Source organism: Podarcis tiliguerta (genome assembly GCF_965153285.1).
Source record: "Podarcis tiliguerta genome assembly, chromosome: 11".
In the NCBI taxonomy this organism is placed as follows: Eukaryota; Metazoa; Chordata; class Lepidosauria; order Squamata; family Lacertidae; genus Podarcis; species Podarcis tiliguerta.
In genome coordinates, this window is record NC_139544.1 from 39,407,676 (window position 1) to 39,433,630 (window position 25,955).

At 40.6% G+C, this 25,955-nt stretch overlaps 1 protein-coding gene and 1 long non-coding RNA gene across 2 annotated transcripts in view; one reads left to right on the forward strand and one right to left on the reverse strand.

The window, feature by feature from the left end:
* Positions 1-25,955, reverse strand: part of NDUFAF2 (NADH:ubiquinone oxidoreductase complex assembly factor 2) — a 49,600-nt gene that overhangs the window by 22,632 nt on the left and 1,013 nt on the right. The window lies entirely within an intron of this gene.
* On the forward strand, positions 634-25,452 carry LOC310660143. The gene is made up of 4 exons (XR_014503237.1): positions 634-764; positions 4,855-4,990; positions 22,038-24,346; positions 25,318-25,452. It is a non-coding gene; the product is annotated as an uncharacterized lncRNA (long non-coding RNA).

Below are 25,955 nucleotides of genomic sequence, written 5' to 3' on the forward strand. Positions count from 1 at the left end.
AATTGCCAAGATTTTACCACACATAAGACATACCATTTTAACTGACTGGTTACTTGCGAGTAACACAGAATCACTGGGATCAAGTCTTGGCTTGCATGATACACCATTTGTTTGAACTATTACTACCACTTCTCCACCCAAAATGGCAGCAGGATGTCATTAGAGAAATCAGCATGGGGGGGGGGGGTAATGCTGAGGATGAAATGGAAGGGAGGTATTAAGATGGGACACCTTGCCCCAAATCTCCCAATGGCTATACACAGTGGCTTTATATAGATGCTGTTCAGCACTGGGAAGAAAATAGTATCTTGGGGCACTCCACAGCATAACTGCCACTTAACCAATGCTACTCTCCAAAAGCATGAGCAGAAGCACTGCAACACTGTCCCCCTAGCTCCCACCTCACAAAGCTGGTCCAAAAGGATTCCATAGTTGGTAGCACCAAAAGCTACTGAGAGAGCAAGTAATAGGGTGGCACTCCCCTGTCCCTCTCTTGATCAAGGTAGTCCATCAAGGTGACAAAGACCAATTTCATCCCCAAACTGAGTCAGAACTGAGATGGAGACAGGAACGGGTCTAGATGAGGGGTAACCAACGTGATACCCTCCAGATGTTATTCAACTACAACCACCACAGTTACCTTGGTCAGGGAAGCTGTCAGGCAGCAGAGTAAGAAATATACCAACAGGAATCCCAATCTGTCTTTTTTTCTCAGCACCAGGTGCAGGTTTTCAAACCCCCTCCCATTGCAGGGGCACTTTCGGGTGAGTACAGTGGTATCTCTGGCTGCAAACAGGATCCGTTCCAGAGGCCTGTTCGCAACCTGAACAGAACGCAACCCATGTCTGTGCGTGTCACAATTCACTGCTTCTGTGCATGATGTCATTTTGCGCGTATGTGCGAGTGGCGAAACCCAGAAGTAATCCATTCTGTTACTTCCGTTACTTGTGTACCATGAGGTATGACTATAAAATGGCAATCTATAGGCCATAGCACTGCCAACCCTGGATTGCACTCAGTACCCAAAGCTGAGTCAGATCAAAATAATAATAATAATAATAATAATAATAATAAAATTTATTATTTCTATCCCGCCCATCTGGCTGGGTTTCCCCAGCCACTCTGGGCAGCTTCCAACAGAAGTTTAAAAATACATTACAACATCAGTTATTAAAAACATCCCTAAACACTAAGCTCATCCATGCAGGTTTCAGCACTCCCACATCTGCAATCAAAGTCTTATTATGAACCAAGCTGGCATCAAGTAACCGCATTACCAGGCCTGATGGCCCAGTATTCGAGCAACCAGAAATCCAATAGATGGAGGGAGGGTTAGAAGAGGGGATGGCCTGTACACATCCATATCCTCTTCTCTTCCAAAGAGGGTATGTTTTCCATACGCAATTAAATCTACCACAAACCCAATGTCTCTACCTTAAAGTTCTCCACAGCCTTGGAACAATGTATCATTTTACCCTTTTTTACATTATGTCCTTACCTTGACTTCTACTGCTCCTCCATCCTCAACCAACCAAATCTGTATATCATCCTGCTTTGTCCATTCTCCCTTGCACAGAACTCCCTCCCTGGACATTTGCACAGTGCTACCTCATCCATTAAAAGCCTTCCTCAAAAGCTAACGTTTCAGCCTACTTTTGACTTAATCTGATAATTATCATTTCCAACTATAAACAAGGTTTAAGGACAGTTTCCACATTTTATACCTTGTTCCTAGCATCCTGGTACATGAATATGCCTCTATTGTCAGTATATATTTAATGGTGGAACCATAGAAATAATAATTTCTTCTCGATTACATCTTAAAGAAATCAGGTATAGGTCTCAGAAGAAGAACAGATGATTAAATATTAAAGCTCATTTTTAGTGTTTGAACCCCCACACACTTACTCAGTACAAGAAATTTCACCAACCGTGGGAATCACAGCAAGTTCTTCATACTTATTTCATTCCATTGTGTTGCTTTTAACAGCCATGTGGGAAAGGCCTCAGGAGATTCCATTTTACTTCCAGCTCTGCTAATAGCTGTATTTGAAACCATGGATTAGTTGTTTCTCTGTAGTTTTCTTTTAAAAGGTGAAAAGGCTTCCATGCCTCACAGGGATTTGAGATGATACATCAGCTATCACATGCAACATACTCAGTTCTTACTCCCACACAGAGATGCACTGTTTTATCCAAATGTGAAACTTAAAATTAATTTAGAGAAGGTTCAAATGATTCCTGCTGCACAGCAATTTGCAAGTTAAAATACTTTCCAGCCCTTAAATCTGTCAAATTACTGGACCCTGAAGCAGACATAGCCCATCACCCTTGCACTGCAGTTGGCAGTCCCAGACCACAAATAAGAGGATTTTACTCAGTACCTGATTTGCCACAATCATTGCAGGGAGATTGCAATGCCTTTCTTTGATTGCTTCATCATTTACACAGCTCAGCATGTAGGGAAGTATGGAAACAAAACTACTGACTCTCTCCTGTGTTGCCCCTAAGCCAGAACACACCTAATCTTCTTAAGGTATCAGACAATCCTACCATGAAGATATACTCACATGTAGCCAGTGTTTGAAATTCCCATTGTTCTAGGAGCATTTTGAGACAAGGAATTTCATTAGCGCGAGCAGTTTCTGAGCTCTGGGTGCAGTACTGCACCTAAGATTCCCGATTAAAATTCAGAGTGGAAGGAAAGGAGGAGCTTTTTCTGTCTTCCCACTTCCAGCTACTCTCTGAAGACTGGAGAAGAGACCCTCTTAAGAATATTAGGGGGCTGGGCAGGGGAAGGATTAGACCATGTGAAAAATGAACATAATTTTAGCTGCAGTTCATTCATTTTCAGCTTTGTTGTATTGTTATAAATAAGCGTGCCTAGACATTCCATTGTTGCGCCCATAACATAGATTTAAGGTGCCATTTAGCTCCTAGCTTTCATATCTGTTTCTAACACTGCATGTAGCCTAAGATCACCCACAAAGACGGCACCCAGAACAGCACTGCTGAACATAATTTACATTCAATGGAGTGGCAGGACATATTTATCGTATTTTTCACTCTATAGGACGCACCCGACCATAGGACGCACCTTGTTTTAGAGGGGAGAACAAAAATAAATAAATTATCCCCCTCTCTGCCCAGCGCCCCTTCAGCGAAGCAGCAGGAGGCACTGCGCAGAGAGGGGGAGAATTTTTTCCCCTTGTTCTCCCCCTCTAAAACAAGGTGCCGTTCAAGGTGTGTTCAGTCACCTTCAGGCGGCTACCTTGGAAGCCTGGAGAGCGAGAGGGGTCGGTGCGCACTGACCCCTCTCACTCTCCAGGCTTCAGGGAAGGCAACCCGAAGCCTCCGGAGCACTGCGGGAGTTCCCGCTGCGCTCTGGAAGCTTCGGGTTCCTTTCAACCTGCTCTTTGGGGCTGGCGGGGAAAAGCCCACCGCCAGCCCCAAAGAGCAGGTCGGGGAGCAGCGGAAAGGCACGCAGCCTTCCTGCTGCTCCGCGAGCTTCTCGGGACTGCCGGGGAAGCCTGGGTCGTCCCCCTCCCGCCCCAAAGCGCAAAGAAGCCAAGGCAGGGAGCGGGACGCATCCCGCTCGCTGTCTTGGCTTCTGCCATAGCCGCGCGCAACCTCTCCAGCCGGGAGAGGCTGAACGGGGCTATGGATTCTTTAGCTCTGCGCAACCTCTCCGGCAGGGAGAGGCTGCGCGCGGCTATGGCAATACCCCACCTCCCCCAAAAGCCCACAGGAGCCGTGCACCCTTTAAGGAGCGCGCGGCTCCTGTGGGCTTTTCTATGGGGAGGGAGAAGGGACTGACTGGCCATGTCAGTCCCTTCTCCCTCCTGAGGAAAAGCCCGCAAAAGCCGTGCAGAGCTTGTGTGCGGCTTTTGGGGGCTTTTCCTGCCTGCCTCCCCCCTGCATTCGCTCCATAGGACGCACACACATTTCCCCTTCATTTTTGAAGGGGGAAAAGTGCATCCTATAGAGCGAAAACTACGGCAGATAACTGGGATGGCCCTGAGATGTGTCCTAATCCATATGAAGCAACATCTGAGAGAGGTGTTCTCAGATATGATTATGCTTCAAAGTAACCTTTTGTTCAGCAGCAGCAACAATTTACTCCATACAGAAGAAGAAAATAGCAGTAGAAAAGATGTGAGGAATAGCAACCATCTGAGATCTTTTTACTTAGGGAACCTTATTTAAATGACACAAGCAGGCTCTCCATGCCTGTATGAAGAAAAATCCATTTCAGATAGAACCCTACTAAAAGTCAAAGTGGAGAATCTCTGTACGAGAGTCAGGAAAACATGCCTTATGAGGAACAGTTGAGGGAGCTGAGGATGTTTAGCCTGGATAAGGTGTCACATGGAAGACAGAACAAGCTTGTTTTCTCCTGCTCCGGAGGCAGAGGTGTACCTAGGGTCCCTTGTGCCCTTGACAAAGTGTGTGTGTGTGTGTGTGTGTGTGTGTGTGTAGAAAATGAGAATGGGGTGAGGTGAGGGAGGCTGTAGTCAAGAGCAGAGTTAAACGGTTATGGTTGCATATACTTTGGCACACAGGCCACTTTTGACCTCAAGTGCAATGGCATCCCCTGATTAAGGAAATATACTATCTTTAGGAGCCACCAAAACATACACAAGGAAATGTTTATCAGTTCCATGAACCATGGTTTTCTTACGCCCTGTGAGGGTAATTATCAAATCTTTTAGACCACTTTGAACAACAGCTGCAAGAGAAGAAGAAGAACACAGGTGGTGTCTCTGTCAAGACTGCAGAAAGGGGACCTGTTCTTTCTGCTCCCTTATCTCAATAATGCATGAATTACTTCATTGTCTTGGATTTATTCTGAAGGTGAACAGACTGAATACTGGCAAGACTTTCAGATCAAGTGCTGGAAAACCCGATCAAGGATTGGACTAGACGGCTTTGAAGACTCCTCCAATTTAGTGGTTTGATGATTGATCTTCCTCAAAAAGAAAACCTGAAGGTCAGTTGCCCCTCCTACAAACTCTGATGGGAGAATACTTGCTGCAGTGGTTAAAAAGAGATCAAGCCCCACACTTAACATAGAAGCCTTAAGGAGTCTTGTATATTGCTGCATGAGGCAGAGTTAATCTGGGAGTTCCTCTTTCTCTGAATGGACTCCTGCCTTGCAATTTCATAATTCTCTGGGGTGCTTCTTCCTCTAAAGGACGTATGATATCCTACCACTTCTTAGAACTTCTGGGAACTCATCATATACAACCTGAAATCTTTCTGACAGAGGCATATATATCCTCCTTGGTAAGAAGTCACAAGTATAATATAGGTAGTAGCAGAAAGCAGGGGGGGGGATTAAGCATAGCACCCATACCCCTTCAGCTTAGTTAAGATTTTTAAAAATGCATGGACTGAATTTAGTCTCATTTCAGACAATAAATCTTGGGACACACTCATATTCTTACTTATCTGGGAAGTATCCCAATTCAATTCAATGGGCCTTACCTCTGAGTAGATGTGCCTAGGATTGCACTGTTAAACGGGGTTAATTCAAGTATTTAATCCTCTTCAGACTTGTAAATCTATATGTGCAACTTGAGATGAAAAGCATAACCATTTAATAACCTACAGTTCTTTCTTTGTGCATAATATTTGCAGATTTATGTATACGTGAGCACACCTGTACAATGGGAGAGGGTGAATTAAAATATAAGAAAAATATATTAAATAGATCACCCAGTGGACAACTTGACAGTTAATTATTTCTTTTCTAAAAGCAAATCAATATTGGCATTTCCTTCAGTCTTACCCCACTAGTACTTTCAACCTCATCTTGAAATCGATGCAAGTTTCTCCTAGTATACTTTTCTATTCAATCCACCTCCTATGCATTTAAATTTCTTACTGTTCTTTAGAAAACACCTTGTTCAGATTAATAATTCTTATTTCATAGACATTATATGTGGGGCTTCATAAAGATTACCATTCATACAGGCGTTGCAGGTTACATATCAGAAGTGGTTCTGGGTAGCCAACATTAGGGAAGAACACACCGCTCTATTGATTTACAGGAGCATCAGAGCATGATATGTTCTGCAGCCTGAATCTGATCCCTTGCAGTGCTTTGTCAGCAGCTGTGGATTTTTGAATAATCATAGGCTCTCAGCACAAAGATCCATTTTGACTATGTACTGTAATAGGAGATAGCAATAAAAAAGGTATAGCCTAAACGTAAAATTGGAAACACAATTAAGTCAGCAAATTTTACCAAAGAAGCTATACTCCTTACATGTTTAGAAAGTGGTCAGAGTGAGAGAGGACACAAAACTACTGCACTAACACTCTACTTCAGTAGACTAAAAGAAAATCTATATCACAGGTAACAACATAAAGAGCAAAGTAAAATTTGATAGAAAAGAGCCGAATCCCTGAATGAGACAAAGGACCAAATACATATTACAATACTCGCACCTCTTCAAAAGCACGCTGAAACCGGCTTATTTTGAAGACAAGGTAGGTATGGCTCTATGGAAATCTGTGCATCTCCAAATTAAAAATGCCACCCCAGAACCATTTGACCATGCACCATATTTGCAATAAACAACACCTTTGGGAACAAATAGAAGATCGGGCAGAGGGTGATTGAGAGGGAAACTGGTGCAAGCCCCTGGTTCAGATCTTAAGTACACTTAACATGATGCAAAACAGAAATGGTTCACAGCTCCACCCAAGACTTGTCTTCCCAACTCTACCAAGTTTCACAATAAACTTCACCCATATACTGTACTCCATATTATTTCCATGCACCTCACTTTCTCCAGGGCACAACTGCCCTCTTGTTCTATTCCAATCATAAAGCGTTCAATCTCTCCTTCCAGCTAATACCCATTTACTGTTGACTGAAACCCAGCTTTTGAAGCTAGAACTCCCATGAGAGGAAAGCCATCTCTGCAGACAGTTTCCTGCTGCTATTTTACAAATCTGGCAAACTGACCTTGGTACTTATAGTTCACACCTTTGTGCTAGCTCCTCTAAGCCAAAGTGTGTGACATATTGAGGAATGTGAGCAAAATTAGATAAAGCAATGGCCTCTGCAAAAAAAGAGTTGTTTGGGGATTGAAGAGCTCCATTCTTGTGAAGAAGGCTCACAAACAGTATACTGCCTCTGCCTGAGAAAATATTTTATTTGCATAAGCTAGAAAAACTAGAAAAAGGGACATTTGAGTATTAAAAGTTCTTGGCAAGCAAATGTATTTGCAAACAAATATGTATTCACTAATAAAGTTGTTACCACTGGTGAGGCAACAAAGCCTTTGTTGGAGTGCTTGGTAGCCCCTGTGCGTACATGAAGCATGCCTTCCCATACTTAACTCTTCCCAAATACATTACTTTCTCACTAGCAATAAAGTTACTGGTTAATTTGGCCTTGACCCTTCACTACATAGATATTTCCATTTCCCAAGTAATTGCTTTTCTTTTTTTCAGTGGAATGCTTTTTCTTTCAGTTCTCTCTCAAGAGCCCTCAAACATCTTTGAATGGTGTTATTAACATTCTTCTTCTCAAATACTTATTTGAAGAATCTGCTAAATGCCATTCAGCATTTCAATGTTGGTGTTTTACTAGTTACCCATGGTCACTCTTTTTCTAGATTTCCAATGTAGCATTGTGGTGGTGATGCTTTTGTTTTTCAACAGTCTGTAAACGTATCTCTCTTTCTCTCACACACACCACTTCTTTACATTGTCTCCCACATCAATTTTCAATAGCACTGCACATTTCTTTACATTTTACTCATCATTTTCAAGAGTTCTTAATAGCTTTCAGGGATCTTTAACAATGCATCACTCATCTCCACTGGATGAATCCAAGGCTCAGAATCATATATTTCCCTTTTTATAATGTATTCTCTCTTTATATTTGAGTACCCTTTCCTTTCTTGTGCCTCTTGTTCACCAGCATTCAAGGGGTCATTTTGTACATTCATTTTTTCCTGATTTTTGCTAAGTGAATTGCTTTGGCATACATACAGAAGGGAGAAAGTTCTGTGTGAACCAGAATTGCACGTGTGTGTTGTAAAGGAGAACTCTCCACTAGATAGAAATTATTTTTAATTTCATTTACCAGCCTAATATGGCCAAACCAGGAATCAGGACTACTGTTTTAACTATCTTTTTTAGATAAAAGGTCCTGCCTCCTTTCATGTGCAAAAGGTTATATTCCTCTGATTCTAAGATGAGAAATGTGTGGTCCATCAAGCTTGATTTTATTACAGCTCCTTATTTTCATACAGACTTAATTCACAGTGTTGCAATATCACTGCAAATGGCCTGAATTTAGTTCAAAAAGGACTAACATATACTGCAAATATAAATTATGAACAATTAAAATATTCTGCATTTGTCAAACAATGGAAGCTGAGAGAAATACTACATTCACATACGGAAGGATATCAGTCTTTAATAGTTTAACCAGCAAGTTAACAAGCATGCTAGGACTATAGAAGAAAAGACAAGTAGCCATCTAGAGCAGGCTTCCTCAAACTCAGCCCTCCAGATGTTTTTGGCCTACAACTCCCATGATCCCTAGCTAGCAGGACCAGTGGTCAGGGATGATGGGAATTGTTGTCTCAAAACATCTGGAGGGCCAAGTATGAGGAAGCCTGATCTATTAAAACAGCTATCCATGGGTTGATAGGTCACTGAGATGTTGCAAAAAAGACTCTAAAAGATAGGGGAGAAACAGTGCTATTTTAGACAGTTTATGATCCTTTTCTGCATGCAAGTAAGAATTGTAGCAAAAAAAGCAGAGTAGAAGTTGAGAAACAGAAAGATTAAGCTGTCAATTTAAAATATGATAATGCACATTCATCCACGTGACAGATGAACAGATGGATTTTTTTATTTCATTTTTGAAAAAATGGACCAACACTTAAATGCAACTATCCCCCTTTTTTAAGGAAGCAAATGCCTCACTCAAGAAACAAATGTGGAATGCTTAACATAACATGGAACTCTGTGATTAAACTTAATGTTACTATACAAATGTAATACTAGTATACAAATGAATGATAGAATAATAGGCAATTGTGAATAGCCTTGGCAAAAGCAAACTGCAGAATAATGTAAACACAGTCATCTCAGCAAGCAAATAAAATCCAGATGTGATAATATCTAAGTTTTTTAGGTTGACAGACACAAAGTTATCATACACTTGCATGCATGTTTTATGAGGTCTGGCTATTTCTATTTTTCCAGTCTTCCCAGAACAATTTTCTTCTGGATATTCCACTTGCCAATTCCACTACCTGACTTGAATGAAGACTTTTATCATCTCTTTGTTGTTGTTTAGTCGTTCAGTCGTGTCCGACTCTTCGTGACCCCATGGACCAGAGCACGCCAGGCACTTCTGTCTTCCACTGCCACCCGCAGTTTGGTCAGATTCATGTTTGTAGCTTCGAGAACGCTGTCTAACCATCTCATCCTCTGTCGTCCCCTTCTCCTTGTGCCCTCCATCTTTCCCAACATCAGGGTCTTTTCCAGTGAGTCTTCTCTTCTCATGAGGTGGCCAAAGTATTGGAGCCTCAGCTTCACGATCTGTCCTTCCAGTGAGCACTCAGGGCTGATTTCCTTAAGAATGGATGCGTTTGATCTTCTTGCAGTCCATGGGACTCTCAAGAGTCTCCTCCAGCACCATAATTCAAAAGCGTCAATTCTTCGGCGATCAGCCTTCTTTATGGTCCAGCTCTCACTTCCATACATCACTACTGGGAAAACCATAGCTTTTACTATACGGACCTTTGTTGGCAAGGTGATGTCTCTACTTTTTAGAATGCTATCGAGGTTTGCCATTGCTTTCCTCCCAAGAAGCAGGCGTCTCTTAATTTCGTGGCTGCTGTCACCATCTGCAGTGATCATGGAACCCAAGAAAGTAAAATCTCTCACTGCTTCCATTTCCTCCCCTTCTATTTGCCAGGAGGTGATGGAACCAGTGCCCATGATCTTCGTTTTTTTGATGTTGAGCTTCAGACCATATTTTGCGCTCTCCTCTTTCACCCTCAATAAAAGGTTTTTTAATTCCTCCTCACTTTCTGCCATCAAGGTTGTGTCATCTGCATATCTGAGATTGTTGATATTTCTTCCAGCAATCTTAATTCCGGCTAGGGATTCATCCAGCCCAGCCTTTCGCATGATGAATTCTGCATATAAGTTAAATAAGCAGGGAGACAAAATACAGCCTTGTCGTACTCCTTTCCCAATTTTGAACCAATCAGTTGTTCCACATCCAGTTCTAACTGTAGCTTCTTGTCCCACATAGAGATTTCTCAGGAGACAGATGAGGTGATCAGGCACTCCCATTTCTTTAAGAACTTGCCATAGTTTGCTGTGATCGACACAGTCAAAGGCTTTTGCATAGTCAATGAAGCAGAAGTAGATGTCTTTCTGGAACTCTCTAGCTTTCTCCATAATCCAGCGCATGTTTGCAATTTGGTCTCTGGTTCCCCTGCCTCTTCTAAATCCAGCTTGCACTTCTGGGAGTTCTCGGTCCACATACTGCTTGAGCCTTCCTTGAAGAATTTTAAGCATAACCTTGCTAGCGTGTGAAATGAGTGCAATTGTGCGGTAGTTGGAGCATTCTTTAGCACTGCCCTTCTTTGGGATTGGGATGTAGACTGACCTTCTCCAATCTTCTGGCCACTGCTGAGTTTTCCAAACTTGCTGGCATATTGAGTGTAGCACCTTAACAGCATCATCTTTTAAAATTTTAAATAGTTCAGCTGGAATGCCATCACTTCCACTGGCCTTGTTATCTGCAATGCTTTCTAAGGCCCATTTGACTTCACTCTCCAGGATGTCTGGCTCAAGGTCAGCAACCACACTACCTGGGGTGTACGAGACATCCATATCTTTCTGGTATAATTCCTCTGTGTATTCTTGCCACCTCTTCTTGATGTCTTCTGCTTCTGTTAGGTCCTTACCACTTTTGTCCTTTATTATGGTAATCTTTGAACGAAATGTTCCTTTCATATCTCCAATTTTCTTGAACAGATCTCTGGTTCTTCCCATTCTGTTGTTTTCCTCTATTTCTTTGCATTGCTCATTTAAGAAGGCCTTCTTGTCTCTCCTTGCTATTTTTTGGAATTCTGCATTCAATTTCCTGTATCTTTCTCTATCTCCCTCGCATTTTGCTTGCCTTCTCTCCTCCGCTATTTGTAAGGCCTCATTGGACAACCACTTTGCTTTCTTGCATTTCGTTTTCATTGGGATGGTTTTCGTTGCTGCCTCCTGTATAATGTTTCGAGCCTCCATCCATAGTTCTTCAGGCACTCTGTCCAGCACTTCTAAATCCTTAAACCTGTTCCTCACTTCCACTGTGTATTCATAGGGGATTTGGTTTAGATTGTATCTTACCGGCCCAGTGGTTTTTCCTACTTTCTTCAGTTTAAGCTTGAATTTTGCTATAAGAAGCTGATGATCTGAGCCACAGTCAGCTCCAGGTCTTGTTTTTGCTGACTGTATAGAGCTTCTCCATCTTTGGCTGCAGAGAATATAATCAATCTGATTTCGATGCTGCCCATCTGGTGATGTCCATTTATCATCTCTAGCACTGGCTAACATAATTCAGTTTTCAAGTATATTCCATCAGGCTAAAGTAGAAGGACTGATGGGACTGCAGGGCCTTGCCACTGGCTAAGCTAAGCTAACAGTGACTCCTGGATTCTCCTTTATTTACAGTGAGGGGGGAAAGTATTTGATCCCCTGTTAAATTTGCCCATTTGCCCTCTGACGAAGAAATGACCAGTCCATAATTTTAATGGTAGGTTTACTGTAGCTGTGAGAGACAGAATAACAACAGGAAAACCCCCAGAAACCCAGAAGACAAAAGTCAGAGAATGATGTGCATTATAATGAGTGAAATAAGTATTTGATCCCTTTGCAAAAGATGACTTAGTACTTGGTGGCAAAACCCTTGTTGGCAATTACAGAGGCCAGACATTTCTTGTAGGTGGCCACCAGGTTTGCACACATCTCAGGACATATTTTGTCCCACTCCTCTTTGCAGATCCTCTCCAAGTCAGTAAGATTTCAAGGCTGATGTGTAGCTACTCGAACCTTCAGCTCCCTCCACAGATTTTCGAGGGGATTAAGGTCTAGAAAGTGGCCAGGACCTTAATGTGCTTCTTCTCGAGCCACTCCTTTGTTGCCTTGGCCGTGGGTTTTGGGTCATTGTCATGCTGGAATACCCATCCTCAACCCATTTTCAATGCCCTGGCTAAGGGAAGGAGGTGCTCACCCAAGATTTGACAACACATGATCCCGTCCATCGTCCCTTCGATGCAGTGAAGATGTCCTGTCCCTTAGCAGAAAAACACCCGCAAAGCATAATATGTCCCCCTCCATGTTTGACGGTGGGGATGGTGTTCTTGGGGTCGTAGCCAGCATTCCTCCTCCTCCAAACATGGCGAGTTGAGTTGGTGCCAAAGAGCTCGATTTTGGTCTCATCTAACCACAATACTTTCACCCAGTTCTCCTCTGGGTCATTCAGATGTGCACTGGCAAACTGCAGATGGGCCTGTACATGTGCTGTCTTGAGCAAGGGGACCTTGCAGGCTTTGCAAGATCTCAGTCCTTCAAAGAGTAGTGTGTTACCAACTATTTTCTTTGGTCTTGGTCTTGGTGGCTAATTTGTGTACAGGTGTCTTTTGTACAGGTACTGTAATGAGCTGGGATTACAGGTAAGACCTCTCCCTTACAGCAGGTGCTTCTAATCTCAGCTAAATACATACAGTGAAGATACCAAGTAGCCTGATCTCTGGCTGGTTGATAGGGGATCAAATATTTATTTCACTCATTATAATGCACATCAATCTGTGACTTTTGTCTTCTGGGTTTCTGGGGGTTTTCCTGTTGTTATTCTGTCTCTCACAGCTACAATAAAGGTAAAGGGTAAAGGGACCCCTAGCCATTAGGTCCAGTCGTGGCCGAACCTGGGGTTGCGGTGCTCATCTCGCTTTATTGGCCGAGAGCTTCCGGGTCATGTGGCCAGCATGACTGAGCCGCTTCTGGTGAACCAGAACAGTGAACGGAAACACCGTTTACCTTCCCGCCGGAGCGGTACCTATTTATCTACTTGCACTTTGACGTGCTTTCGAACTGCTAGGTTGGCAGGAGCAGGGACCGAGCAACGGGAGCTCACCCTGTTGCGGGGATTCGAACCACCGACCTTCTGATCAGCTAGTCCTAGGCTCTGTGGTTTAACCCAGGACCGGTCATTTCTTTGTCAGAAGGCAAACGGGCAAATTTAGCAGGGGATCAAATACTTTTCGCCCTCACTGTACACAAGTATTTCTAACCCGACAACTCATTCAAAAAATATGGTGATATACATCATGAATTTATAAAATACAGTAAAAATGACCAACACTTAAGTCAAATTCTTGAACTGTTTCTAACCCAGCTGGAACTTTGAAACTAAAATCTAATACCCAAGTTAGTTTGATTTTCTTCCTCTTTCCCAACCCCTTTCCCCGTTGTGTACTGTCTTTTAGATTGTATGCCTAAGGGCAGGAGCTGTTTTATTAAACTGATATCTGCAAGTCATTCTGGGACCCTTTTTAATGGAAAAACAGGTTAACAATGATTTAATAACAAACTGAAGCCTGCTGTACCATTTTAGCAACTTTATCCATCCAATTAACTAAACTTTCTTAGAAATTACATTTGTGTGAGAATTTCGTTTATAAGAACACTAGAGAATATTCAAACTGACTTAACATGAAATATTAGCAAAGAAGCATCGGAGAAATAGCAGCATATAGTGTGTTCTAATTTCATATATTACTCCATAATTTAAACTATTAAAAAAAGATATTGATGACTTCCTTTTCTTGCACGAGAATACAAAGTATCATATTTATACCAAACATGCTGAACATCAATCTCCTTCTCTCCTCAGCACCATAAAAATTACTCTAGGACACTTTCCATTTTTACTTAAAGTGCTATTATAAATGTGTTGTTCTTTTTAAGTGTAAGAGAATGGGGATTTAGAAATCATTTCTAATGTTTTCCCTGATTCCCATCAATGGAATCTGAATTACAAAAAGTGCCATTTGGCAAGCACTTAAAGCTACACTTGAGTTTTGAAATAATTTATTTAAAACCTCCAAATAGTAAACACAGCTCATTAATACCAGCTGCACTGTGCCATTTTTGCTACAGATTATGCATGCATTCCAGAAACCATTTGAAATCCTGTCACTGCAAACAGGCCTTAGCAAGATAGAATATGCTGGATGTAAATCTTATCACATTTCAAGGCATCCCTGGGGCCAATAAAACAAAGAAATCCACCACATTACTATGTGCAACATCTATGGCAAAAATTCCTCAGTAACTAGAACACAGCATAGAACTGTACAGATGTCAGTGAAACTTTCACAAAGAGACTATGTATCACTCACTGGCAGATGATAGTCAGGATTTGTTTCCAAACAAGCCATTGGGATGCAAAGGAAGGGTAAATCAAAAAGAAACACCACTCCTGGTACCCAAATCCAACCTACCCTTTCCCATGCCTGGCTCTTCATATTACCAAGACACCTCTGCAGGACATACAAACAAACATGAGAGCATCAGCTTCCTCCTTTCCCCTTGTGACCCAAATGCACACAGAATTCCTGCGCCTGCTTCTTCATATATTAAAAATTGTGGCCAGTATTCTTAAAGTGGGCTTCGAAATAGGGATGGAGAACTGGCTCTCCAGCTGATGCTGGATTCCAACTTCAATAGACTTCAGCCAACATGGCCTTTGGTCTGGGGTGATGAAGGAGTTGGAGGCCCAGCAACATCCCACATCCTTACTTAAAAATAAAAATGTAGGAGTCATCAAAACAACATCAGGAAATTATTTTCCTGAGGAAAACTTTTTTAAATTACCAATTTAGGATCTTAATATTAACTTGAATGGGTGACCATATTACAATTTAACATTCCAGAATACTAGGTGTATTTCATTAAAGAGATGCAACACTGTTTTCAAGAGCTAAATATGCATTCTACTGAACTATTGAAATTACTTGGGCAAAAACTTAAAATCAAGGTTTAAATCCCTCTTTCTCCTCCACACTTTAAAATGATGTTGCTAGGTTTTGGAAACTAAGCAGTGTACAAATTTTTAAAATAAAACTGAACTAGATAAAGGAGAGTTATGACAGCAAAACACAAAAACAATATTAGATTGCTTATTGCACCACAAAACAGATAATAAAGGGATCTGAAGTTTCAGAACCCAGAGGCAGATTATAGAAAAGGACAAAATGTAAAAAGAGTTAACTTGTAAAACAAGATTATTGCATACCACCACTGACTTAAAAATAATTTATGAATTTTATTTGCACTGTTAGGAACTGAGATGATCCTATGAATACATTTAATCAGCATTTTTACAATACTATGTGATCAGAAGCTGACCCCCAGGTTCTTTGAAGGCAGAGTCCCATCACAGGAAAAACTGACTTTTGACCATTCTTTATACTGCAGATGAAACATCAGATTTTTATTGGACTATTAAAAGCTGCCCAGTGAAGAATTCTCATGAAGTCAAAGTATTATATTACACTAATTTAGCCACTATTAGCACAGATTTGCCTATGATGGGGGGGGGGGATGACAAAAGCATAGAGCAGATGTGTGGCTCTACAAGAGGTCAACTTAAAGTAAAAATATTTTTAAAAATAATAGAGTGATCATATATACTGAAGTTAAAATACAAGAAATATTTCCATGAAATAAAATCTAACAAAACAGCCAGCTTGTTTTGATCCAGGAACAAGTTATCAAAATTGGTTAGGCATCAATGTTAACAGTATATCAAAATGAGTGGTGGCAGCTCATACTCTTAAAGAGCTATTTTTAAGGCTCTATATGCATTCCTATGAGAATGATGTGAGGCAATTTTTGTTTCCAATTTTGAATTTTAATAGCTGCTATGACTACGGTGCTATTTTTCCCTAACAATGGAAGTCAGGCTGAAGGGAGGGGAAATCTTGCTACAGAGAGATACCTATTTTACTGTTCTTTTCCAAAAATCACACCCTCATGGAACATTTTTTTTTTTTTTTTTTTTAAAAAAAACATTTAGATATAGCACATTATCTGTCCACAAATACTAGATGGTGGTCAACAGGAGTACAATTTTAGTACTCTGCCAATGCACATTTCTGCTAAAACAAAAGTCTTATTTTTCTATTTGCAATGGGAAAATGGTAGTAGTGCTTGGATCTGTAAGTGAAATCTAAATTTATGATCAAATTATTTAAAATAAAAAAGAAATGCCATGAGAAAGGGGATAAAGGAAGTACAAATTACAGAAACACATGCCCCTTAAAGAATAAGGCATTGCTATAATGACCTTCCCCTTCATGGATCACTGCCTTGCCGTGGCGAAGGGGCTTGAAGAACTCAGAGAAGCTATGAACTATGCCGAGCAGGGCACCCAAGATGAACAGGTCATAGTGGAGAGTTTGGACCAAACGTGATCCACCTGGAGCAGGAACCGGCAAGCCACTCCAGTATCCCTGCCAAGAAAACTCCATGGACAAAGACAACAGGCATATAAAAGATATGACGCTGGAAGATGAGCCCCTCAGGTCGGAAGGCGTCCAACATGCTACTGGGGAAGAGCGGAGGACAAGTACAAGTAGATCCAGAGCTGATGAAGCGGCTGGGCCAAAGCCGAAAGGACGCTCAGTTGCGGATATGCATGGAAGCGAAAGGAAAGTCCAATGCTGTAAAGAAAAATATTGCATAGGAACCTGGAATGTAAGAACCATGAACCTGGGTAAGTTGGATGTTGTCAAAAATGAGATGGCAAGAATAAACATTGACATCCTGGGCATCAGTGAACTAAAATGGACGGGAATGGGCGAATTCAGTTCGGATGACTATCATATCTACTACTGTGGGCAAGAAACCCGTAAAAGAAATGGAGTGGCCCTCATAGTCAACAAAAGAGTGGCGAAAGCTGTACTGGGATGCAATCTCAAAAATGATAGAATGATCTCGATACGAATCCAAGGCAGACCTTTTAACATCACAGTAATCCAAGTTTATGCACCAACTACTGGTGCTGAAGAAACTGAAATTGACCAATTCTATGAAGACTTACAACACCTTATAGAAGTGACACCAAAGAAGGATGTTCTTCTCATTATAGGGGATTGGAATGCTAAAGTAGGGAATCAAGAGATAAAAGGAACAACTGGCAAATTTGGTCTTGGAATTCAAAACGAAGCAGGGCAAAGGCTAATAGAGTTCTGTCAAGAGAACAAGCTGGTCATCACAAACACTCTTTTCCAACAACACAAGAGACGACTCTACACATGGACATCACCAGATGGGCAGCATCGAAATCAGATTGATTATATTCTCTGCAGCCAAAGATGGAGAAGCTCTATACAGTCAGCAAAAACAAGACCTGGAGCTGACTGTGGCTCAGATCATCAGCTTCTTATAGCAAAATTCAAGCTTAAACTGAAGAAAGTAGGAAAAACCACTGGGCCGGTAAGATACAATCTAAACCAAATCCCTTATGAATACACAGTGGAAGTGAGGAACAGGTTTAAGGATTTAGAATTGCTGGACAGAGTGCCTGAAGAACTATGGATGGAGGCTCGAAACATTATACAGGAGGCAGCAACGAAAACCATCCCAATGAAAAGGAAATGCAAGAAAGCAAAGTGGCTGTCCAATGAGGCCTTACAAATAGCGGAGGAGAGAAGGCAAGCAAAATGCGAGGGAGATAGAGAAAGATACAGGAAATTGAATGCAGAATTCCAAAAAATAGCAAGGAGAGACAAGAAGGCCTTCTTAAATGAGCAATGCAAAGAAATAGAGGAAAACAACAGAATGGGAAGAACCAGAGATCTGTTCAAGAAAATTGGAGATATGAAAGGAACATTTCGTTCAAAGATTACCATAATAAAGGACAAAAGTGGTAAGGACCTAACAGAAGCAGAAGACATCAAGAAGAGGTGGCAAGAATACACAGAGGAATTATACCAGAAAGATATGGATGCCTCGTACACCCCAGGTAGTGTGGTTGCTGACCTTGAGCCAGACATCCTGGAGAGTGAAGTCAAATGGGCCTTAGAAAGCATTGCAAATAACAAGGCCAGTGGAAGTGATGGTATTCCAGCTGAACTATTTAAAATTTTAAAAGATGATGCTGTTAAGGTGCTACACTCAATATGCCAGCAAGTTTGGAAAACTCAGCAGTGGCCAGAAGATTGGAGAAGGTCAGTCTACATCCCAATCCCAAAGAAGGGCAATGCTAAAGAATGCTCCAACTACCGCACAATTGCACTCATTTCACACGCTAGCAAGGTTATGCTTAAAATTCTTCAAGGAAGGCTCAAGCAGTATGTGGACCGAGAACTCCCAGAAGTGCAAGCTGGATTTAGAAGAGGCAGGGGAACCAGAGACCAAATTGCAAACATGCGCTGGATTATGGAGAAAGCTAGAGAGTTCCAGAAAGACATCTACTTCTGCTTCATTGACTATGCAAAAGCCTTTGACTGTGTCGATCACAGCAAACTATGGCAAGTTCTTAAAGAAATGGGAGTGCCTGATCACCTCATCTGTCTCCTGAGAAATCTCTATGTGGGACAAGAAGCTACAGTTAGAACTGGATATGGAACAACTGATTGGTTCAAAATTGGGAAAGGAGTACGACAAGGCTGCATTTTGTCTCCCTGCTTATTTAACTTATATGCAGAATTCATCATGCGAAAGGCTGGGCTGGATGAATCCCTAGCTGGAATTAAGATTGCTGGAAGAAATATCAACAACCTCAGATATGCAGATGACACAACCTTGATGGCAGAAAGTGAGGAGGAGTTAAAAAACCTTTTATTGAGGGTGAAAGAGGAGAGCACAAAATATGGTCTGAAGCTCAACATCAAAAAAACGAAGATCATGGCCACTGGTCCCATCACCTCCTGGCAAATAGAAGGGGAGGAAATGGAGGCAGTGAGAGATTTTACTTTCTTGGGCTCCATGATCACTGCAGATGGTGACAGCAGCCACGAAATTAAGAGACGCCTGCTTCTTGGGAGGAAAGCAATGGCAAACCTAGATAGCATTTTAAAAAGTAGAGACATCACCTTGCCAACAAAGGTCCGTATAGTAAAAGCTATGGTTTTCCCTGTAGTGATGTATGGAAGTGAGAGCTGGACCATCAAGAAGGCTGATCGCCGAAGAATTGACGCTTTTGAATTATGGTGCTGGAGGAGACTCTTGAGAGCCCCATGGACTGCAAGAAGATCAAACGCATCCATTCTTAAGGAAATCAGCCCTGAGTGCTCACTGGAAGGACAGATCGTGAAGCTGAGGCTCCAATACTTTGGCCACCTCATGAGAAGAGAAGACTCACTGGAAAAGACCCTGATGTTGGGAAAGATGGAGGGCACAAGGAGAAGAGGACGACAGAGGACGAGATGGTTAGACAGTGTTCTCGAAGCTACAAACATGAATCTGACCAAACTGCGGGAGGCAGTGGAAGACAGAAGTGCCTGGCGTGCTCTGGTCCATGGGGTCACGAAGAGTCGGACACGACTGAACGACTAAACAACAACATAATGACCTTATGAACATCACTCTATCATGATTCATTATTCAAATTTTTACTTTATTGTGTTAGTGTTTTAGCCAATTTGTCACAAGGATAATACTGGTATTATTACCACTCTCTTGTAGTTTGACTGTTTCTATTCCTTGATGCAATTCTGTATACTTGGGCAAGATTCCTGCACTGCAGGGGGTTGGGCTAGATGATCCTCATGGTCCTTTCCAACTGTACAATTCTATGATTCTACACTGTTATTGTGATTATCATGTGACACTTTAAATTGTTGCTGTTCTTAATGTAAAATCACTTTGAGATATTTTATGGGAAGTGATTCATAAAGAAATAAGTATTTGTACTGTTCCAAATCTAGAGCATCTCTCTTTAAAATGGAACAGGGCAGGAGATATGGCCTATCTCTCAATATTGTTTGCCAAGAGGAAATAAGAGTGCACAGACAAGCCATCAATCTAAAGCTTTTTGAATCAATGCTGCCGCCGTCTGGCCACACTTAAATTCTACAAGTTTGTGTTTTATCAAAGAATACAGTAGTTTCCCACAAACCATGCCACTGTAGTATTTATACAAATTGTATACAGTATCTGTGTGTCATCGTTGCCCCCCCCCATTCTGAGGTACAAAGTATCTAATCAATACTGCATACAATGTATACATTAATATAAATCTACAGCATCATTTAAAAAGAATGAAAAGAAACAATGGGATGAAAGACAGGAGACGAGAAAAATCAGTTTTATCAGCGACTAGACAATGAATGTACTAAGAATTGATAGTTTTGTAAAAACATCCACCCTTATAGCTTAAAAATTGCAAACAAGTAGTTGACGCTTTTATAAACAGACCCTGCCTTCCTTAATCTAGCCAAGTAGCTGCTTATTCAGATAACAACTCTAATTACTCCAAATAGATTCTGTAGTGAAAGCAAAAAATCATGACAGATGGTGCATCAGTTCTTAGGACCCTATCAGCACATAGAAAAAAGACAACCTGTACAGTCCTCCTGTCATTTCATCTTCCTCTTCTATTACAGTATCACAACTGTACTCTAGAAAACTTTTAGCTTCGTTGTTTATATGCCATTATCAGTATGACATGGGCAATTAGGGACAACCCCTTCTGCTCAGAACCCAGTTTCAAAAATATTGCCCAAAGTGATTAAGGCATTGATTAGATTCATACAACATTACTGTATTTTTCATAAGGATATTCAAAAGGAAACCAACTAGGACTAAAGCAAAACCTATAGTTCTAAGGGTTTAGTACTCCCTCTGCTGGTTCAATTACCATTTTTTCCAAAGATGAAGACTGGAAACAAAGAAACTCAGAATTGGTATGCAACATGCCATTTCTGCTGTATGTTTCAAGAGCATGAAAATATGATATATAAAAAACAGAAGATAATGGCTAAATAGCTAATTCTAGTTGCATAATTGACTTCTGCTTGTACAATAGAATTTCCGCTTCATCTCCTTCCCCTGCAACATCTGTGATGCTCCCCTAAATCTGTGTCAGCAGGTCTCACAGCCCTCTGCAGTCTCTTTGGGGAACACATTGGGGGAAGAGGTGAACAGAAATTCCTGTTGCATTTGCTGGCATGATGACCTATGTCACATTTTTATGTCAGGAGACTACCCTACCTTTTCCTTCTACCCACAAGGAAATGGAGCCGGCATTGCTCCATAAAAAGACTACATCCTGTTGGAGAATGAATCGTTGAAACTGGTCCCAGGGTGCACTATAACTGACAAAGTGGATGACTCTATACTTGGTCACAGTCACTCATCATGTGCTAACACCAACTTAACTTGCTTCAGCCTTTGATTTACTCACCTGGCCTCAGAAACTAAGGTGAAGTTTAAAAACAGAAACAAAAAAAGTACTTTGATCATCTCAATGAAACTACTGATTTATTACTTATCTTTGCTTTAAAATCCTACTCTTTTATGACAAACCATACCCAGGGCAACAAAACATCCTAGTAGGGAGTGCAGGGGCTCAAATTAAACAAATGTAAATATAAAATAATTAGCTTTGTTTGGGTGTATCCACAGAGTACCAAACAATAGCTAGATGTGCATGTTTGTAACTAACATGATTATTTGTTACTAATAAACTTGCCTCTGATCTTAAGTAACCTTTATATTCCAAGCAACCCCATGTGTCTTTTGGTAACTTTCAAAACTTTAAAAATGATTAATACTACTTTGCTTTTTTCTGTTCAAATAAATATAGCTGCAAGCTAAGCTTTGTTTAGCTGACCCAATAAGCCACAAAATCATTTAAGCTAAGGGTTCATATTATATCTTATTTAATTCCTTGAATCATATTTTAAAAAAAACTAATTGTGTCACCGTGAAAGAGATAATAAAAAATGTTATGAAGTAGACCAAATGACGTTTCTCTTTGTCAGTCAGGATAGTTCAGTCAAGATTAAAATGCACGTCACAGAAAAGAGGAGAGAGGGAAGTGTGAGAACCTGAAACTTGAGCATCCTCATCTTTGTATGAGGTGAGCCTGACTCTTACCAAATGGATAGAAACTGAAGTTCCAAATATTTGAAGTTTTGTGATCTTAGTACATATTTATGATGGTGAGAATAAGCATCTTCCAAATTAACTCATTTAAGACCATACGCTGTCATATTTTTTGCCATTTTTATATTGTAATATTATGTTGTGAACCACCCTGAGATCTACGGATGAAGGGTGGTATACAAATGTCTATTTATTATTATTATTATTCCTGCTTGGTTGCTCTTCATTGGCCAACTTCAGTTTATAAGCACAAGAACCTTTTAGGTGTCTTGTTTGCAGCCGCCAAAAACATAATCTGGATATAGGCTATTCTAGGCAGTCAGAAAAACAATGAATGGGTGTTTAAAGGTTGGGAACATTTATATTATTTGAAACTTGACATTTCAAATGAAGAACTCGAAGAATGGTGCCAGCTAATAACTTATTTAGAAAACTCCTGCTCGATCTTGTTTAACCAAGTGATGGTATTCATATATAAACTTGCACTGATTCTTTGTTCAAAGGATGACAATGAAATGAGATTTGTTGCAAACCAGTGATGATTCCCCTCCACCACTTTCATTCTCTTAAAGCTGCCATACTGAATATGTGTTTTATTGATTAATATTGTACTACCTATCTCAAAACTTTTAAAAAAAGTTTTAAAAACATATTTACAATATGCATTAGAGGATATGTGCTAGATATTAAATGTCTAGCATGTTTTATGCTGCAGCATAATTTTTCATTATTACTATTACAAACCATTTTTGTATTCATATTACCAAATAGGAAGAGTTATTTCACACTGAATGCATGTTGTAATAAAATGCATAAACTGTACAAGGAACTTGTTTTGTAATTACTGAGATATGAATAGCTTGAAAATCAATATAGGCTGGTATAGCAAGGGCAATTCATCATGTAGCAAAGCTATGGTGAAGCCCTGACAGTGTTATACAGTAAAAAAATAAATGTATTACACAGATAAATCTACCCTTTTTAGTGAAATACTTGACTGAGATACTAAAAATGAGTCATCAATCATGGTTGCTTAAGTGTCCAATCCCACCTTCCAGCTCATCCAGTTTCAAGAGTGGCAACTCAGAAGTCATCTCAGAGTAAATGACTTAGCCTGGATGTTTCTCTCGGGACAAGCATGATGGAATTGTATTATTTAATCACTGTCAAACTAATCTTTTAACAAGTTTAACGTGCTAAAAAATCTGAGAATATGCAGTCATACAGACATAGTTGGGAACAAGTAATGCTGAAACAAGTTACAATCCTATGTAGGGTCCTTTCACACAGACATTCAGGTCTCCAACTACGTGTAAACTCAACAGGAAGCTGCAGTAAAGCACAGCAACCCAAGCGGTATACCAGTATAATATTTATTTAAATTAAACCCTTCTATTCCGCTTTTCAGGCAAGACTATCTCTCAAAGCAGTTTACAACCAAACATACAAACGCAACACATTTAATACATTTAAAATATCCAATGATCTCTAAAAATATAAAAACAGCATAAGAAAAAAGTGGCACATTGAAAACTACAATCTGGTATCCATCATCCTAAATTAAAAGACAAAAGAATGAAATGAATCTTTCAGGCCTGTTCAAAAGACACAAGAGATGAAGCTGGCCTGATATGACTGACAATTAAATTCATGTGCACAATATACTTCATATTTTCAAGTGTAAACTCAAAATATCACAGATGTACAAAGATCTAGAATTTCAGTGATAATTTTTAAAATGTGATTATTAATCACTTATTTCTAAACGACTTCATGGAAAAAGAGCCTCATCGTTCAAGATACATAAAGAAATCTAACAAAGGGTTGGCAAGTGGCAGCTTCTGTACTAAAACTGTCTCTCTCCAAATCCCAATCTGTAAATTACTGATTGGAACTTTAGTTCAAATGTGACCTTCCAGTAAAGCTACTTTCTGATCAGAGATCATAGCTCTCTTGGCAACTAGAAAAAAATAACAGCATAAAGGATTTTATTTTAACTTATACTAGGGTCACAGTAGATAAAAATAGATTTTAAAAATGTAAATACAAAGGGTTGTATTCAACTAAGTAGAACTGAGTAGAACTAATGTTGAATACAAACCTAAGTTTCACTTACAGAATAACTTGGTTAATATCTTAATGAAATATCTTACAGAATAACTTGGTAAATATCTTAATGAAATTAGTGCAGTCTACCAGATACATGGTAAAATGGATGAGGTAAAATAGCTGAGCTTGAATCCTGGCAAGACAGAGACACTGTGGTCAAGTGGTTCCAGTGCCTGAGAAAGTCTTCAATTTCTTGTTCTGGATGGGGTTGTGCTCCTTCCCTAAAGAGTAAAGTGAGCAGCCTGTGGGTGTTTCTAGATCCAGTGTTTTCACTGGAGGCCCAGCTAGCTCCTGTGGCTAGAAACACCTAGTGTCAGCTGTGACTGGTACAATAGCTACAACTGTTCCTGGACTGATTTTGGCCACAGTAATTCATGCATTGGTTACTTCAAGAATGGATTGCTTCAATATGCTCTAGGTGGAACTTCCAAAATCTTCCAATTTTTTAAAAAATAAATATATATATATATACCAGTTACAGAGCTGGATTTTATCTTTATCCTGCTCAGTCATGTAACCTAGCAATCCAGTGGAACTTATATCAACATAAAGGGTGGTGTAAGTCTGTTTGTTTTCCCTCTGATGGGCTTAGGCCAGCTCAGTCAGTAGTAGGCTTGCTCCAGAATGGGATTGGATCTGGTGTAACTTTACACCATCTTGAGGAAAGCTGGTATAATTTATTCTGTTTTAAAACAATTGGAATGTTCCTTTAGTAGGGCAAGACTGCAGCATACCTCTTATTTGAAATCTAAAACACACACAGAGTAAGCCAAGTATCAAAAACTTGGGAACACTGTACAGTACTAAGGCAGAAATTATATATATGGGCCCCAAAGTGACTTTGGACCATGCCTAAACAGTGAAGGAGATAAAATGTGCATGTGCTTTGGTCAAAATAAAGCCCTGTGCAATATAATGAATGTTTACTCAAAAGTAAGTTCCACTGAGATCTATCAGACATACAGCCCGATCCTTGGGCATTTTTAATCAGAATAAAACATGCAGGGTTTGATTAGACTTTCTTCCAGGTAAGTGTGCAATCCTTAGGCCGCAACCCTAGCCTCACTTAACTAAGTCCCATTTAATACAATACTATTTAAGTGTGGAGTGGACATGGCTGGGGCTTTGGTTATTCACAGAGTTTGTGTCAGCAGTTGGCATCCTTGAGCAGCTATCAATGTCCCAGAGCAGGGGTCTGCAACCTTTAAGACAAAAAGAGCCACTTGGACGCGTTTCCGAAGAAAAAAAACCGGGAGCCGGAAAACTCGTCATTATATAAATAACTTTTTTGTCACTTTTTAAAAATTATTTCTTTGTTTGACCCCTCAGAATTACTCCTCCTCATAGAAATAAATGTTAAATTAACAAGTTACCTTTTGTGTGTGTGTGTTCTTCACTCCCCTTCAAAACAGTGACCAGCGTACATGCCCCCTTTCAATGCAGTGACCAGCGTGCATGCCCCTTACAATGTTGCGGGCGGGCGGGAAGGTGACGTCGGGACAGTGCGTGACTAATGCACGCACCGCCCCCATGCGACGTCACAGCCAATACAGCGCCCGCCACAGTGGGGAGTGTCGGGGCACACAATGGGCCTCCTCCCCTCGCTAGTATCCGCCCCAGAGCCACGGCAAAGGTGTAAAAGAGCCACATGCGGCTCCGGAGCCGCTGGTTGCAGACCCCTGTCC